General features: G+C 28.8%; 1 long non-coding RNA gene across 1 annotated transcript; it reads left to right on the top strand.

Moving 5' to 3' along the window:
• Positions 1-12,698: 12,698 nt before the first annotated feature.
• LOC129927286 (uncharacterized) lies at positions 12,699-15,051 on the top strand. Its single transcript, XR_008778955.1, has 2 exons — positions 12,699-13,552; positions 14,225-15,051. It is a non-coding gene; the product is annotated as an uncharacterized LOC129927286 (long non-coding RNA).
• The last annotated feature ends 577 nt before the right edge of the window (positions 15,052-15,628 follow it).

The raw sequence follows: 15,628 nt of genomic DNA, 5'->3' as shown, positions 1-15,628 counted from the left end.
TAAAAATGGTAATGTGTTAGTGTCAATGATTACATTGAGAATGGTAATGTCTTAATGTCAATGATTAGATTGAGAATGAAAATGTCTTAGTGTCAATGATTAGATTGAGAATGGTAATGTGTTTATGTCAATCATTAGATTAAGAATAGTATTGTCTTAGTGTCAATGATTAGATTGACAATGGTAATTTCTTATTGTCAATTATTTCATTGACACTGGTAATGTCTTAGTATCAATGATTACATTGAGAATGGTAATGTCTTAGTGTCAATAATTAGATTGAGAATTATAATGTGTTAGTGTCAATGAAAAGATTATGAATGGTAAAGTTTTAGTGTCAATGATGACTTTGAAAATGGTAATGTGTTAGTGTCAATGATTACATTGAGAATGGTAATGTCTTAGTGTCAATGATTAGATTGAGAATGGTAATGTCTTAGTGTCAATGTTTAGATAGAGAATTATAATGTGTTAGTGTCAATGATTAGATTAAGAATGGTAAAGTTTTAGTGTCAATGATGACTTTGAAAATGGTAATGTGTTAGTGTCAATGATTACATTGAGAATGGTAATGTCTTAGTGTCAATGATTAGATTGAGAATGAAAATGTCTTAGTGTCAATGATTAGATTGAGAATGGTAATGTGTTTGTGTCAATCATTAGATTGAGAATAGTATTGTCTTAGTGTCAATGATTAGATTGAGAATTGTAATTTCTTATTGTCAATTATTTCATTGACACTGGTAATGTCTTAGTATCAATGATTATATTAAGAATGGTAATGTCTTAGTGTCAATGATAACAGTGAGAATGGTAATGTCTTATAGTCAATGTTTACATTGGGAATGGTAATGTCATAGTGCCAATTATGACAGTAAGAATGGTAATGTCTTAGTGTCAATGATTAGATTGAGAATGGTAATTTCTTAGTGTCAATGATTAGATTGAGAATGGTAATTACTTAGTGTCAATGATTACATTGAGAATGGTAATGTATTATTGTAAATGATTTGATTGAAAATAATAATATCTTAGTGTCAATGATTAGATTGAGATGGTAATGTTTTAGTGTCAATGATGAGATTGAGAATGGTAATATTTAAGTGTCAATGATGACTTTAGAATGGTAATGTCTTAGTGTCAACAATTACATTAATAATGTTATATCAATGATTAGATTAAGAATGGTAATTTATTATTGTCAATGATTAGATTGAGAATGGTAATGCCTTAGCGTCAATGATTAGATTGAGAATGGTAATGTCTTAGTGTCATGATTTGATTAAGAATGGTAATGTTTTAGTGTCAATGATTACATTGAGAATGTTAATGTCTTATTGTCAATGATTACATTGAGAATGCTATGTCAATGATTACTTTGAGAATGGTAATGTGTTAGTGTCAATGATTAGATTGAGAATGGTAATGTTTTAGTGTCAATGATTACATTGAGAATGTTAATGTCTTATTGTCAATGATTACATTGAGAATGCTATGTCAATGATTACTTTGAGAATGGTAATGTGTTAGTGTCAATGATTAGATTGAGAATGGTAATGTCTTAGTGTCAATGATTAGATTGAGAATGGTAATGTCTTAGTGTCAATGATTAGATTAAGAATGGTAATGACCTAGTGTCAATGATTAGAATGAGAATGGTAATGTCTTAGTGTCAATGATTACATTAAGAATGTTAAGTCAATGATTAGATTAAAAATGGTAATGACCTAGTGTCAATGATTAGATTAAGAATGGTAAAGTTTTAGTGTCAATGATGACTTTGAAAATGGTAATGTTTTAGTGTCAATGATTACATTGAGAATGGTAATGTCTTAGTGTCAATAATTAGATTGAGAATTATAATGTGTTAGTGTCAATGAAAAGATTATGAATGGTAAAGTTTTAGTGTCAATGATGACTTTGAAAATGGTAATGTGTTAGTGTCAATGATTACATTGAGAATGGTAATGTCTTAGTGTCAATGATTAGATTGAGAATGGTAATTTCTTATTGTCAATTATTTCATTGACACTGTTAATGTCTTAGTATCAATGATTACATTAAGAATGGTAATGTCTAAGTGTCAATGGTTATGTTGAGAATTTTATGTCAATGATAAGATTAAGAATGTTAATGTAATATTTAAGTGTTAATGATGACTTTAGAATGGTAATGTCTTAGTGTCAACAATTACATTAATAATGTTATATCAATGATTAGATTAAGAATGGTAATTTATTATTGTCAATGATTAGATTGAGAATGGTAATGCCTTAGCGTCAATAATTAGATTGAGAATGGTAATGTCTTAGTGTCATGATTTGATTAAGAATGGTAATGACTTAGTGTCAATGATAACATTGAAAATGGAAATGTGTTAGTGTCAATTATTAGATTGAGAATGGTAATGTTTTAGTGTCAATGATTACATTGAGAATGTTAATGTCTTATTGTCAATGATTACATTGAGAATGCTATGTCAATGATTACTTTGAGAATGGTAATGTGTTAGTGTCAATGATTAGATTGAGAATGGTAATGTCTTAGTGTCAATGATTAGATTGAGAATGGTAATGTCCTAGTGTCAATGATTAGATTAAGAATGGTAATGACCTAGTGTCAATGATTAGAATGAGAATGGTAATGTCTTAGTGTCAATGATTACATTAAGAATGTTAATCAATGATTAGATTAAAAATGGTAATGACCTAGTGTCAATGATTAGATTAAGAATGGTAAAGTTTTAGTGTCAATGATGACTTTGAAAATGGTAATGTCTTAGTGTCAATGATTACATTAAGAATGTTAAGTCAATGATTAGATTAAAAATGGTAATGACCTAGTGTCAATGAAAAGATTATGAATGGTAAAGTTTTAGTGTCAATGATGACTTTGAAAATGGTAATGTGTTAGTGTCAATGATTACATTGAGAATGGTAATGTCTTAGTGTCAATAATTAGATTGAGAATTTTAATGTGTTAGTGTCAATGAAAAGATTATGAATGGTAAAGTTTTAGTGTCAATGATTACTTTGAAAATGGTAATGTGTTAGTGTCAATGATTACATTGAGAATAGTAATGTCTTAGTGTCAATGATTAGATTCAGAATGGTAATGTCTTAGTGTCAATTTTTAGATAGAGAATTATAATGTGTTAGTATCTATGATTAGATTAAGAATGGTAAAGTTTTAGTTTCAATGATGACTTTAAAAATGGTAATGTGTTAGTGTCAATGATTACATTGAGAATGGTAATGTCTTAGTGTCAATGATTAGATTGAGAATGAAAATGTCTGAGTGTCAATGATTAGATTGAGAATGGTAATGTGTTTGTGTCAATCATTAGATTAAGAATAGTATTGTCTTAGTGTCAATGATTAGATTGACAATGGTAATTTCTTATTGTCAATTATTTCATTGACACTGGTAATGTCTTAGTATCAATGATTACATTAAGAATGGTAATGTCTAAGTGTCAATGGTTATGTTAAGAATTTTATTTCAATGATTAGATTAAGAATGTTAATGTTTTATTGTCAATAATTACATTGAGAATGGTAATGTCTTAGTGTCAATGATTACATTAAGAATAGTAATGTCTTAGTGCCAATGATGACAGTGAGAATGGTAATATCTTAGTGTCAATGATTAGATTAAAAATGGTAATGACCTAGTGTCAATGATTAGATTGAGAATGGTAATGTCTTAGTGTCAATGATTACATTGAAAATAGTAATGTCTTAGTGCCAATGATGACAGTGAGAATGGTAATGTCTTAGTGTCAATGATTAGATTGAGAATGGTAATGTCTTAGTGTCAATGATTACATTGAGAATGGTAATGTTTTAGTGTCAATGATGAGATTGAGAATGGTAATGTTTTAGTGTCAATAATTAGATTGAGAATGGTAATGACTTAGTGTCAATTATTACATTGACAATGGTAATGTCTAAGTGACAATGATTACATTAAGAATGTTATGTCAATGATTAGATTAAGAATGGTAATGACTTAGTGTCAATAATTACATTGAGAATGGTAATGTCATTTTGTCAGAGATTACATTAAGAATGGTAATGTCTAAGTGTCTTGAATTAGATTAAGAATGGTAATGTTTTAGTGTCAATGATTACATTGAGAATGGTAATGTTTAATGGTCAATGATTACATTGAGAATGGTAATGTCTAAGTGTCAATGATTACATTGAGAATGTTATGTCAATGATTAGATTAAGAATGGTAATGACTTAGTGTCAATGATTAGATTAAGAATGGTAATGACCTAGTGTCAATGATTAGAATGAGAATGGTAATGTCTTAGTGTCAATGATTACATTAAGAATGTTAAGTCAATGATTAGATTAAGAATGGTAATGACTTAGTGTCAATGATTAGATTAAGAATGGTAAAGTTTTAGTGTCAATGAAGACTTTGAAAATGGTAATGTGTTAAAGTCAATGATTACATTGAGAATGGTAATGTCTTAGTGTCAATGATTAGATTGAGAATGGTAATGTGTTTGTGTCAATCATTAGATTAAGAATAGTATTGTCTTAGTGTCAATGATTAGATTAAGAATGGTAATTTCTTATTGTCAATTATTTCATTGACACTGGTAATAACTTAGTATCAATGATTACATTAAGATTGGTAATGTCTAAGTGTCAATGGTTATGTTGAGAATGTTATGTCAATGATTAGATTAAGAATGTTAATGTTTTATTGTCAATAATTACATTGAGAATGGTAATGTCTTAGTGTCAATGATTACATTGAGAATAGTAATGTCTTAGTGCCAATGATGACAGTGAGAATGGTAATGTCTTAGTGTCAATGATTAGATTAAGAATGGTAATGACCTAGTGTCAATGATTAGATTGAGAATGGTAATGTCTTAGTGTCAATGATTACATTGAAAATAGTAATGTCTTAGTGCCAATGATGACAGTGAGAATGGTAATGTCTTAGTGTCAATGATTAGATTGAGAATGGTAATGTCTTAGTGTCAATGATGACTTTGAGAATAGTAATGTGTTAGTGTCAATGATTACATTGAGAATGCTATGTCAATGATTACTTTGAGAATGGTAATGTCTTAGTGTCAATGATTAGATTGAGAATGGTAATGTCATAGTGTAAATGATTAGATTAAGAATGTTAATGACCTAGTGTCAATGATTAGATTGAGAATGGTAATGTCTTAGTGTCAATGATTACATTAAGAATGTTAAGTCAATGATTAGATTAAGAATGGTAATGACATAGTGTCAATGATTACATTGAGAATGGTAATGTTTTAGTGTCAATGATGAGATTGAGAATGGTAATGTTTTAGTGTCAATAATTAGATTGAGAATGGTAATGACTTAGTGTCAATTATTACATTGACAATGGTAATGTCTAAGTGACAATGATTACATTAAGAATGTTATGTCAATGATTAGATTAAGAATGGTAATGACATAGTGTCAATGATTACATTGAGAATGGTAATGTCATTTTGTCAGTGATTACATTGAGAATGGTAATGTCTAAGTGTGAATGATTAGATTAAGAATGGTTATGTTTTTTTGTCAATGATTACATTGAGAATGGTAATGTTTTAGTGTCAATGATTACATTGAGAATGGTTATGTCTAAGTGTCAATGATTACATTGAGAATGTTATGTCAATGATTAGATTAAGAATGGTAATGAGTTAGTGTCAATGATTAGATTAAGAATGGTAATGACTTAGTGTCAATGAGAACATTGAAAATGGAAATGTGTTAGTGTCAATGATTAGATTGAGAATGGTAATGTTTTAGTGTCAATGATTACATTGAGAATGTTAATGTCTTATTGTCAATGATAACATTGAGAATGCTATGTGAATGATTAATTTTTAGAATGGTAATGTGTTAGTGTCAATGATTAGATTGAGAATGGTAATATCTTAGTGTCAATAATTAGATTGAGAATTATAATGTGTTAGTGTCAATGAAAAGATTATGAATGGTAAAGTTTTAGTGTCAATGATGACTTTGAAAATGGTAATGTGTTAGTGTCAATGATTACATTAAGAATGGTAATGTCTTAGTGTCAATGATTAGATTGAGAATGGTAATGTCTTAGTGTCAATGATTAGATAGAGAATGGTAATGTGTTAGTGTCAATGATTAGATTAAGAATGGTAATGACTAAGTGTCAATGATTACATTGAGAATGGTAATGTTTTAGTGTCAATGATTACATTGAGAATGGTATGTCAATGATTATTTTGAGAATGGTAATGTTTTAGTGTCAATGATTACATTGAGAATGGTAATGTCTTAGTGTCAATGATTAGATTGAGAATTTTAATCTGTTAGTGTCAATGAAAAGATTATGAATGGTAATGTGTTTGTGTCAATAATAAGATTAAGAATGGTATTGTGTTAGTGTAAATGATTAGACTGAGAATGGTAATGTGTTAGTGTCAATGATTAGATTGAGAATAGTAATGTCTTAGTGTCAATGATTAGATTGAGAATTATAATGTGCTAGTGTCAATGAAAAGATTATGAATGGTAAAGTTTTATAGTCAATGATGAATTTGAAAATGGTAATGTGTTAGTGTCAATGATTACATTGAGAATGGTAATGTCTTAGTGTCAATGATTAGATTGAGAATAGTAATGTCTTAGTGTCAATGATTAGATAGAGAATGGTAATGTGTTAGTGTCAATGATTAGATTAAGAATGGTAAAGTTTTAGTGTCAATGATGACTTTGAAAATGGTAATGTGTTAGTGTCAATGATTACATTGAGAATGGTAATGTCTTAGTGTCAATGATTAGATTGAGAATGAAAATGTCTTAGTGTCAATGATTAGATTGAGAATGGTAATGTGTTTGTGTCAATCATTAGATTGAGAATAGTATTGTCTTAGTGTCAATGATTAGATTGAGAATTTAATTTCTTATTGTCAATTATTTCATTGACACTGCTAATGTCTTAGTATCAATGATTATATTAAGAATGGTAATGTCTTAGTGTCAATGATAACAGTGAGAATGGTAATGTCTTATAGTCAATGTTTACATTGGGAATGGTAATGTCATAGTGCCAATAATGACAGTAAGAATGGTAATGTCTTAGTGTCAATGATTAGATTGAGAATGGTAATGTCTTTGTGTCAATGATTAGATTAAGAATGGTAATGTTTTAGTGTCAATGATGAGATTGAGAATGGTAATGTTTTAGTGTCAATAATTAGATTGAGAATGGTAATGACTTCGTTTCAATTATTACATTGACAATGGTAATGTCTAAGTGACAATGATTACATTAAGAATAATATGTCAATGATTAGATTAAGAATGGTAATGACTAAGTGTCAATGATTACATTGAGAATGGTAATGTTTTAGTGTCAATGATTACATTGAGAATGGTAATGTCTTATTGTCAATGAATACATTAAGAATGCTGTCAATGATTACTTTGAGAATGGTAATGTTTTAGTGTCAATGATTACATTGAGAATGGTAATGTGTTAGTGTCAATGATTAGACGGAGAATGGTAATGTGTTAGTGTCAATGATTAGAATGAGAATTTTAATTACTTAGTGTCAATGAAAACATTGAAAATGTTAATGTGTTAGTGTTAATGATTACATTGAGAATGGTAATGTCTTATTGTCAATGATTACATTAAGAATGCTATGTCAATGATTACTTTAAGAATGGTAATGTGTTAGTGTCAATGATTACATTGAAAATAGTAATGTCTTAGTGCCAATGATTAGATTAAAAATGGTAATGACCTAGTGTCAATGATTAGATTAAGAATGGTAAAGATTTAGTGTCAATGATGACTTTGAAAATGGTAATGTATTAGTGTCAATGATTACATTGAGAATGGTAATGTCTTAGTGTCAATGATTACATTGAGAATAGTAATGTCTTAGTGCCAATGATGACAGTGAGAATGGTAATGTCTTAGTGTCAATGATTAGATTAAGAATGGTAATGACCTAGTGTCAATGATTAGATTGAGAATGGTAATGTCTTAGTGTCAATGATTACATTGAAAATAGTAATGTCTTAGTGCCAATGATGACAGTGAGAATGGTAATGTCTTAGTGTCAATGATTACATTGAGAATGGTAATGTCTTATTGTCAATGAATACATTAAGAATGCTGTCAATGATTACTTTGAGAATGGTAATGTTTTAGTGTCAATGATTACATTGAGAATGGTAATGTCTTAGTGTCAATGATTAGATTGAGAATTTTAATGTGTTAGTGTCAATGAAAAGATTATGAATGGTAATGTGTTTGTGTCAATAATAAGATTGAGAATGGTATTGTTTTAGTGTAAATGATTAGACTGAGAGTGGTAATGTGTTAGTGTCAATGATTAGATTAAGAATGGTAATGTCTAAGTGTCAATGGTTATGTTGAGAATTTTATGTCAATGATTAGATTAAGAATGTTAATGTTTTATTGTCAATAATTACATTGAGAATGGTAATGTCTTAGTGTCAATGATTACATTGAGAATAGTAATTTCTTATTGTCAATTATTTCATTGACACTGGTAATGTCTTAGTATCAATGATTACATTAAGAATGGTAATGTCTAAGTGTCAATGGTTATGTTGAGAATTTTATGTCAATGATTAGATTAAGAATGTTAATGTTTTATTGTCAATAATTACATTGACACTGGTAATGTCTTAGTATCAATGATTATATTAAGAATGGTAATGTCTTAGTGTCAATGATAACAGTGAGAATGGTAATGTCTTATAGTCAATGTTTACATTGGGAATGGTAATGTCATAGTGCCAATAATGACAGTAAAATGGTAATGTCTTAGTGTCAATGATTAGATTAAGAATGGTAATGTTTTAGTGTCGATGATTACATTGAGAATAGTAATAATTTAGTGTCAATGATTATATTGAGAATGGTAATGTGTTAAATTCAATGATAAGATTGAAAATGGTAATGAATTAGTGTCTATGATTAGATTTAGAATGGTTATGTTTTAGTGTCAATGATGAGATTGAGAATGGTAATGTTTTAGTGTCAATAATTAGATTGAGAATGGTAAAGACTTACTGTCAATTATTACATTGACAATGGTAATGTCTAAGTGACAATGATTACATTAAGAATAATATATCAATTATTAGATTAAGAATGGTAATGACTAAGTGTCAATGATTACATTGAGAATGGTAATGTTTTAGTGTCAATGATTACATTGAGAATAATAATGTCTTATTGTCAATGAATACATTAAGAATGCTATGTCAATGATTACTTTGAGAATGGTAATGTGTTAGTGTCAATGATTAGATTGAGAATTTTAATGTGTTAGTGTCAATGAAAAGATTATGAATGGTAATGTGTTTGTGTGAATAATAAGATTGAGAATGGTATTGTGTTAGTGTAAATGATTAGACTGAGAGTGGTAATGTGTTAGTGTCAATGATTAGATTAAGAATGGTAAATTTTTAGTGTCAATGATGACTTTGAAAATGGTTATGTGTTAGTGTCGATGATTAGATTGAGAATGGTAATGTTTTAGTGTCAATGATTACATTGAGAATGTTAATGTCTTATTGTCATTGATTACATTGAGAATTCTATGTCAATGATTACTTTGAGAATGGTAATGTGTTAGTGTCGATGATTAGATTGAGAATGGTAATGTCTTAGTGTCAATGATTAGATATAGAATGGTAATTTCTTAGTGTCAATGATTAAATTGAGAATGGTAATTACTTAGTGTCAATGATTACATTGAGAATGGTAATGTATTATTGTAAATGATTAGATTGAAAATAATAATATCTTAGTGTCAATGATTAGATTGAAAATAATAATATTTTAGTGTCAATGATTAGATTGAGCATGGTAATATTTAAGTGTCAATGATGACTTTAGAATGGTAATGTCTTAGTGTCAACAATTACATTAATAATGTTATATCAATGATTAGATTAAGAATGGTAATTTATTATTGTCAATGATTAGATTGAGAATGGTAATGCCTTAGCATCAATGATTAGATTGAGAATTGTAATGTCTTAGTGTCATGATTTGATTAAGAATGGTAATGACTTAGTGTCAATGATTAGATTAAGAATGGTAATGTTTTAGTGTCAATGATTACATTAAGAATGTTAATGTCTAAGTGTCAATGATTACATTGAGAATGTTATGTCAATGATTAGATTAAGAATGGTAAGGACTTATTGTCTATGATCACATTGTGAATGGTAATGTCTTAGTGTGAAAGATTAGATTAAGGATTGTAATGTTTTAGTGTTAATGATTACATTGAGAATAATAATGTCTTAGTGTCAATGATTACATTAAGAATGGTAATGTTTTAGTGTTAATGATTACATTGAGAATGGTAATGTGTTAGTGTCAATGATTAGACGGAGAATGGTAATGTGTTAGTGTCAATGATTAGAATGAGAATGGTAATGACTTAGTGTTAATGAAAACATTGAAAATGATAATGTGTTAGTGTCAATGAGTAGATTGAGAATGGTAATGTTTTAGTGTCAATGATTACATTGAGAATGGTAATGTCTTATTGTCAATGATTACATTAAGAATGCTATGTCAATGATTACTTTGAGAATGGTAATGTGTTAGTGTCAATGATTACATTGAGAATGGTAATGTGTTAGTGTCAATGATTACATTTAGAATGGTAATGTTTTAGTGTCAATGATTAGATTGAGAATTTTAATGTGTTAGTGTCAATGAAAAGATTATAAATGGTAATGTGATTGTGTCAATAATAAGATTGAGAATGGTATTGTGTTAGTGTAAATGATTAGATTGAGAATGGTAATGTGTTAGTGTAAATGATTAGACTGAGAATGGTAATGACTTAGTGTCAATGAAAACATTGAAAATGATAATGTGTTAGTGTCAATGAGTAGATTGAGAATGGTAATGTTTTAGTGTCAATGATTACATTGAGAATGGTAATGTCTTATTGTCAATGATTACATTAAGAATGCTATGTCAATGATTACTTTGAGAATGGTAATGTGTTAGTGTCAATGATTACATTGAGAATGGTAATGTGTTAGTGTCAATGATTACATTGAGAATGGTAATGTGTTAGTGTCAATGATTACATTGAGAATGGTAATGTTTTAGTGTCAATGATTAGATTGAGAATTTTAATGTGTTAGTGTCAATGAAAAGATTATGAATGGTAATGTGATTGTGTCAATAATAAGATTGAGAATGGTATTGTGTTAGTGTAAATGATTAGACTGAGAATGGTAATGTGTTAGTGTCAATGATTAGATTAAGAATGGTAAAGTTTTAGTGTCAATGATGACTTTGAAAATGGTTATGTGTTAGTGTGAATGATTACATTGAGAATGGTAATGTCTTAGTTTCAATGATTAGATTGAGAATGGAAATGTCTTAGTGTCAATGTCTTAGTGTCAATGATTAGATATAGAATGGTAATTTCTTAGTGTCAATGATTAGATTTAGAATGGTAATCACTTAGTGTCAATGATTAGATTGAGAATGGTAATGTTTTAGTGTCAATGATGAGATTGAGAATGGTAATGTTTAAGTGTCAATGATGACTTTAGAATGGTAATGTCTTAGTGTCAACAATTACATTAATAATGTTATGTCAATGATTAGATTAAGAATGGTAATTTATTATTGTCAATGATTAGATTGAGAATGGTAATGCCTTAGCGTCAATGATTAGATTGAGAATGGTAATGTCTTAGTGTCATGATTTGATTAAGAATGGTAATGACTTAGTGTCAATAATTAGATTAAGAATGTTAATGACTTAGTGTCAATGATTACTGATCTCTGTAAAAAAAAAAACAACAAAATGTTTCGCTAATGACTCAAAATGTGTGAAGTGTTCCATTAAGAAAAATAATGCCTTAGAGAACTAACTAAGAGTTTGCAACTTGTTCATATTTCATAATATATAGCTCATTAGGAGTTTGCAACTTGTTTATATTTTATTAGACAACTTATAAGGAGTTTGAAATTCTTTCATAATTCCTTGACAACTAAAGGAGTCTGCAACATGTTCATGTTTACTTAGACAGCTCATTAGGAGTTAAGAACCTATTCATGTTTCCTTAGAGAACTTATTAGGTGTATGGAACTTGTTCATATCTCCTTGACAGTTCATTAAGATTCTGCAATTTGTTCATATTTTATTTGACAGCCCAATAGGAGTTCAGAACTTGTTCATATTTCCTTTCTTGAAGGTCACCAATACATTTCTGTAAATAATGTTGAATAATGTCTATATTCAAATTTTTTTGAAATACTAAATTTGATTTAAATGGCTTTGGTTAGATTAAAATCATGTCTGAAACTTTGTCACAAGTTTAGAGATTGTCTATTCTTACTTTTAATTTTACCTTTTTATTAACTTGCGTATTTTTGTTTTTATTTCTTACTCATAATTTTTACCTTTTTATTAACTTGTGTATTTTTGCTCTTTTTTTAGGACACTGTTCAAAGATATTTTAAGATGTTGGCCTCACATCTTGACACTTGTTAGAGTGTAAAGATTTGACTTAACAAATGTTAAAATAAAAAGAGCACATTGTGGAGGGTTGACCGTCATTAAAAAATTTACATGTACTTATTCTGTTTAAAAAAATGTCCCTCTAACAAATAAAAAAAAATAAAGTAAATATATTACTCTTCTTTTTTGTAAGGTTTAGCTGATTTGCTTCACTTTCTTACCTTTTTTTTTTTTACACTTATAATAAACTTAGGAAATCAGTATTTGCTCAGGCTATGAGCAAACCACAAACATTACCAACTGAAATATACAGAAACTAGTTGACACAACATAACCTGTGGTAAAAAAATGGGTTAGCTGATTTAACTAGAAAAAAAGCAGAAAAAATAGAGACCACTCTATTTGAAAAGTACAACAATCCAAAGTTATGTACTTAAAATCCAACCAAAGAAATGAAAAAAAAGGCAAACATAATGGGGGGGGGGGTCACTTTATCACATTGTCAATGTTTGGGACTGTGATAGAAGTTAGAAAAAAATTAATAAAATTTGTACTAATTAAAAATATATATAAAAAAAGTTTTTTTTAAACATTGTGTTTATTTTTTAGATGGCCACCATCTCCATAGAGACCCAAAAGACTAGACTAGACATGCCTAAAGCCTATCTTCTTAACTATAAAGTTATATAAAAAAATTGAAATTTCACAGTACATCCCCCTTATGTAAAATAGGCATATTGATCATTTTCTTATAAAATTGATTTAATTTTAGCTCTTTAAGGCATTCTGCTAAAAATTATCTTAATTGATTTATTAAACTTAGAGGATTTGAATTTTGCTGATGATATTTAGCTTCTATTTCATTTTTAAAAATGTCAGTCTAAAATTGGGCTAGCAGGCTACTAAACCAGATTATGATAATAAAATGCCTAGTAGACAATCTATTACTTTGGATGGATGTCTGTTACAGTCTGTCAACAACCTGAGTTGTATTATGAATGAAAAAATGCTGATGTCAAAGCAATGGTTAGTAATGCAAGAGTCTCCTCTATACAGCTCAAGAAAATTCAGACCTCAAAAGGCATATCTTTGAGAATTTAATTTATATTTTTCAAAACTGATAGGTTTTGCACTATGAAAGTATGAATTTGATATCTAGCTAAGAACAACTAGTAACACCTGTAATGTAACCAAGATAAATGGTACACACTGACTTGCTGGTCATCAAAATGTAGAATGGTCTGTGTTATTGTGTCCCGGACCTACACTTAGCATGTAACAAATATAAATAGTACACACTGACTTGAGTCCAATTTTAATAATAATAATATACTGTAACTTCAAGCATTCAGTTACAAATCACTGGTTGAATGAGAAAATGCTGGATATCCTTCATAGCTGTTACACAAACATAATCCACATATAGAAATACAGTTACAAATGCATCAAAGTGATATCAAATAATAATTCCTTTAGAATAAGTATATCTCTGGTCAGTTGAGCATTATCCAAAAGTTCCATTAAATGTTTGTTCTAAACAATGTTTTCAATTTATAATTAAGATTTAATGTTGGTATATGTTTAAAAAAAAGAAAGTCTTTTGTTTGGTATTTAATTCATGTCTGAATTCATATCAATATAATGAATTTTAATGGTAAAAAGATCAGTGGCTGTTATTCATCTCATTTCTTTCTCCAGGATTGTCAGACTTCTGCTAGATGTTGATCTTTTCATCACAACACCAATAACTTCTTCTTGGAGTCAAGTAACAGTGTATATCACCTGAAAAAGCTATTTAAATTCCCTTAAAGATCACAAATTAATGCTGATGACATAAAGCACATTTATCCACGAAATCTTATGAACACATAATATTATGTTGTACAACTAAATAGTGGTGTCTGGAAATTTAGGCAGTGTGTATGTAGTGTATATGCTTATTTATTATTTATCTGTTTCTTAAACATAGGCTTATGTTCCCCGCGCTACCCAAACTATAATTCGGAGTGTGAAACATAACAGATTAACAGGTGCTATATTATGTTTCGTTTAACAAAGATTTTCTTACACTCTACATATTCCTCCCCCCCCCCGAGAGGTGGGCCAGGGGTAGTGGTAAGTATTATAATCACGGACTGAGAAGACCTAACGGCGAGCGAGAAAGGGGTTACGTCGTCACTAGATCTGTGTCAGCTCAATACAATTTTTTCTCTTCGTGGTGTAGTCTTAATCATAAACAGATAAAAATTAAAGTTTTAAGATACTGTTAATCTTCTATAATAAAATGCTTATTTCTTATAGTAATACGTTTCCCGTACTAGATCTTTATAATTTATTGTCATTGCTCTATATAGTATAGATCACTTACTCACAATGCATACTTTTGTTGAAAAGAAAAATAATTAAACATATCGTGTAGATATAGATGCGTGTTTCATTATGTTCGTGTATATTTTTGTTTTATTTTATCAATATTTCGCTTTGCTTGGTGACTTAATAGATAAAAATAAATCTAATTGTTAATATATATTTTGTTGTTGATAATTTCTTAAATAGAAAAAAAAGAAGAAATAACAAGTTGTTCATCAAATGATTATTAACATTTTATTTAGACCTTCATTTGAGTAAATAAAAAAAAAACATAGTTGAACGCATAAGAACAAAACACTCTCTTTAAAACATGTTATTTGAAGTTCAATATAGATAAAGGAGATCAATATGCTTAAAAACAACATGGTGGGCGGAATAGATCTAGTTATCTGGGCGTCTGAACTTCTAAATCTTGTATATCTAGTTCTAGATCTAGAGCAGGGCTGAGCAAATAACGACCCCCCTGGCCACAAGTGGCCCGCTGGAGTGTTTTATGTTCTAATATTACTGTAAGAACTGGTCGATGCTGACTGACAGTAATTTAACAGCAGTCGCAAGGATTACAACTAGTAATATATCTAAAACATTTTTAATCTTTTAATTTTCACAATGAAATCATTTTCTTTTTACTCCAGCGCAAGAACACCATCCAATCCAATCACTCGTTCAGCCTTTTTTTTTTTTTATACATTTGCGTCATTCGCGATTTCACTAGTTGGTCACGTGACAGGG

The sequence above is a fragment of the Biomphalaria glabrata genome, chromosome 1, assembly GCF_947242115.1.
Source record: "Biomphalaria glabrata chromosome 1, xgBioGlab47.1, whole genome shotgun sequence".
Taxonomy (NCBI): Eukaryota; Metazoa; Mollusca; class Gastropoda; family Planorbidae; genus Biomphalaria; species Biomphalaria glabrata.
This window is presented reverse-complemented; position numbering and strand designations above follow the sequence as displayed.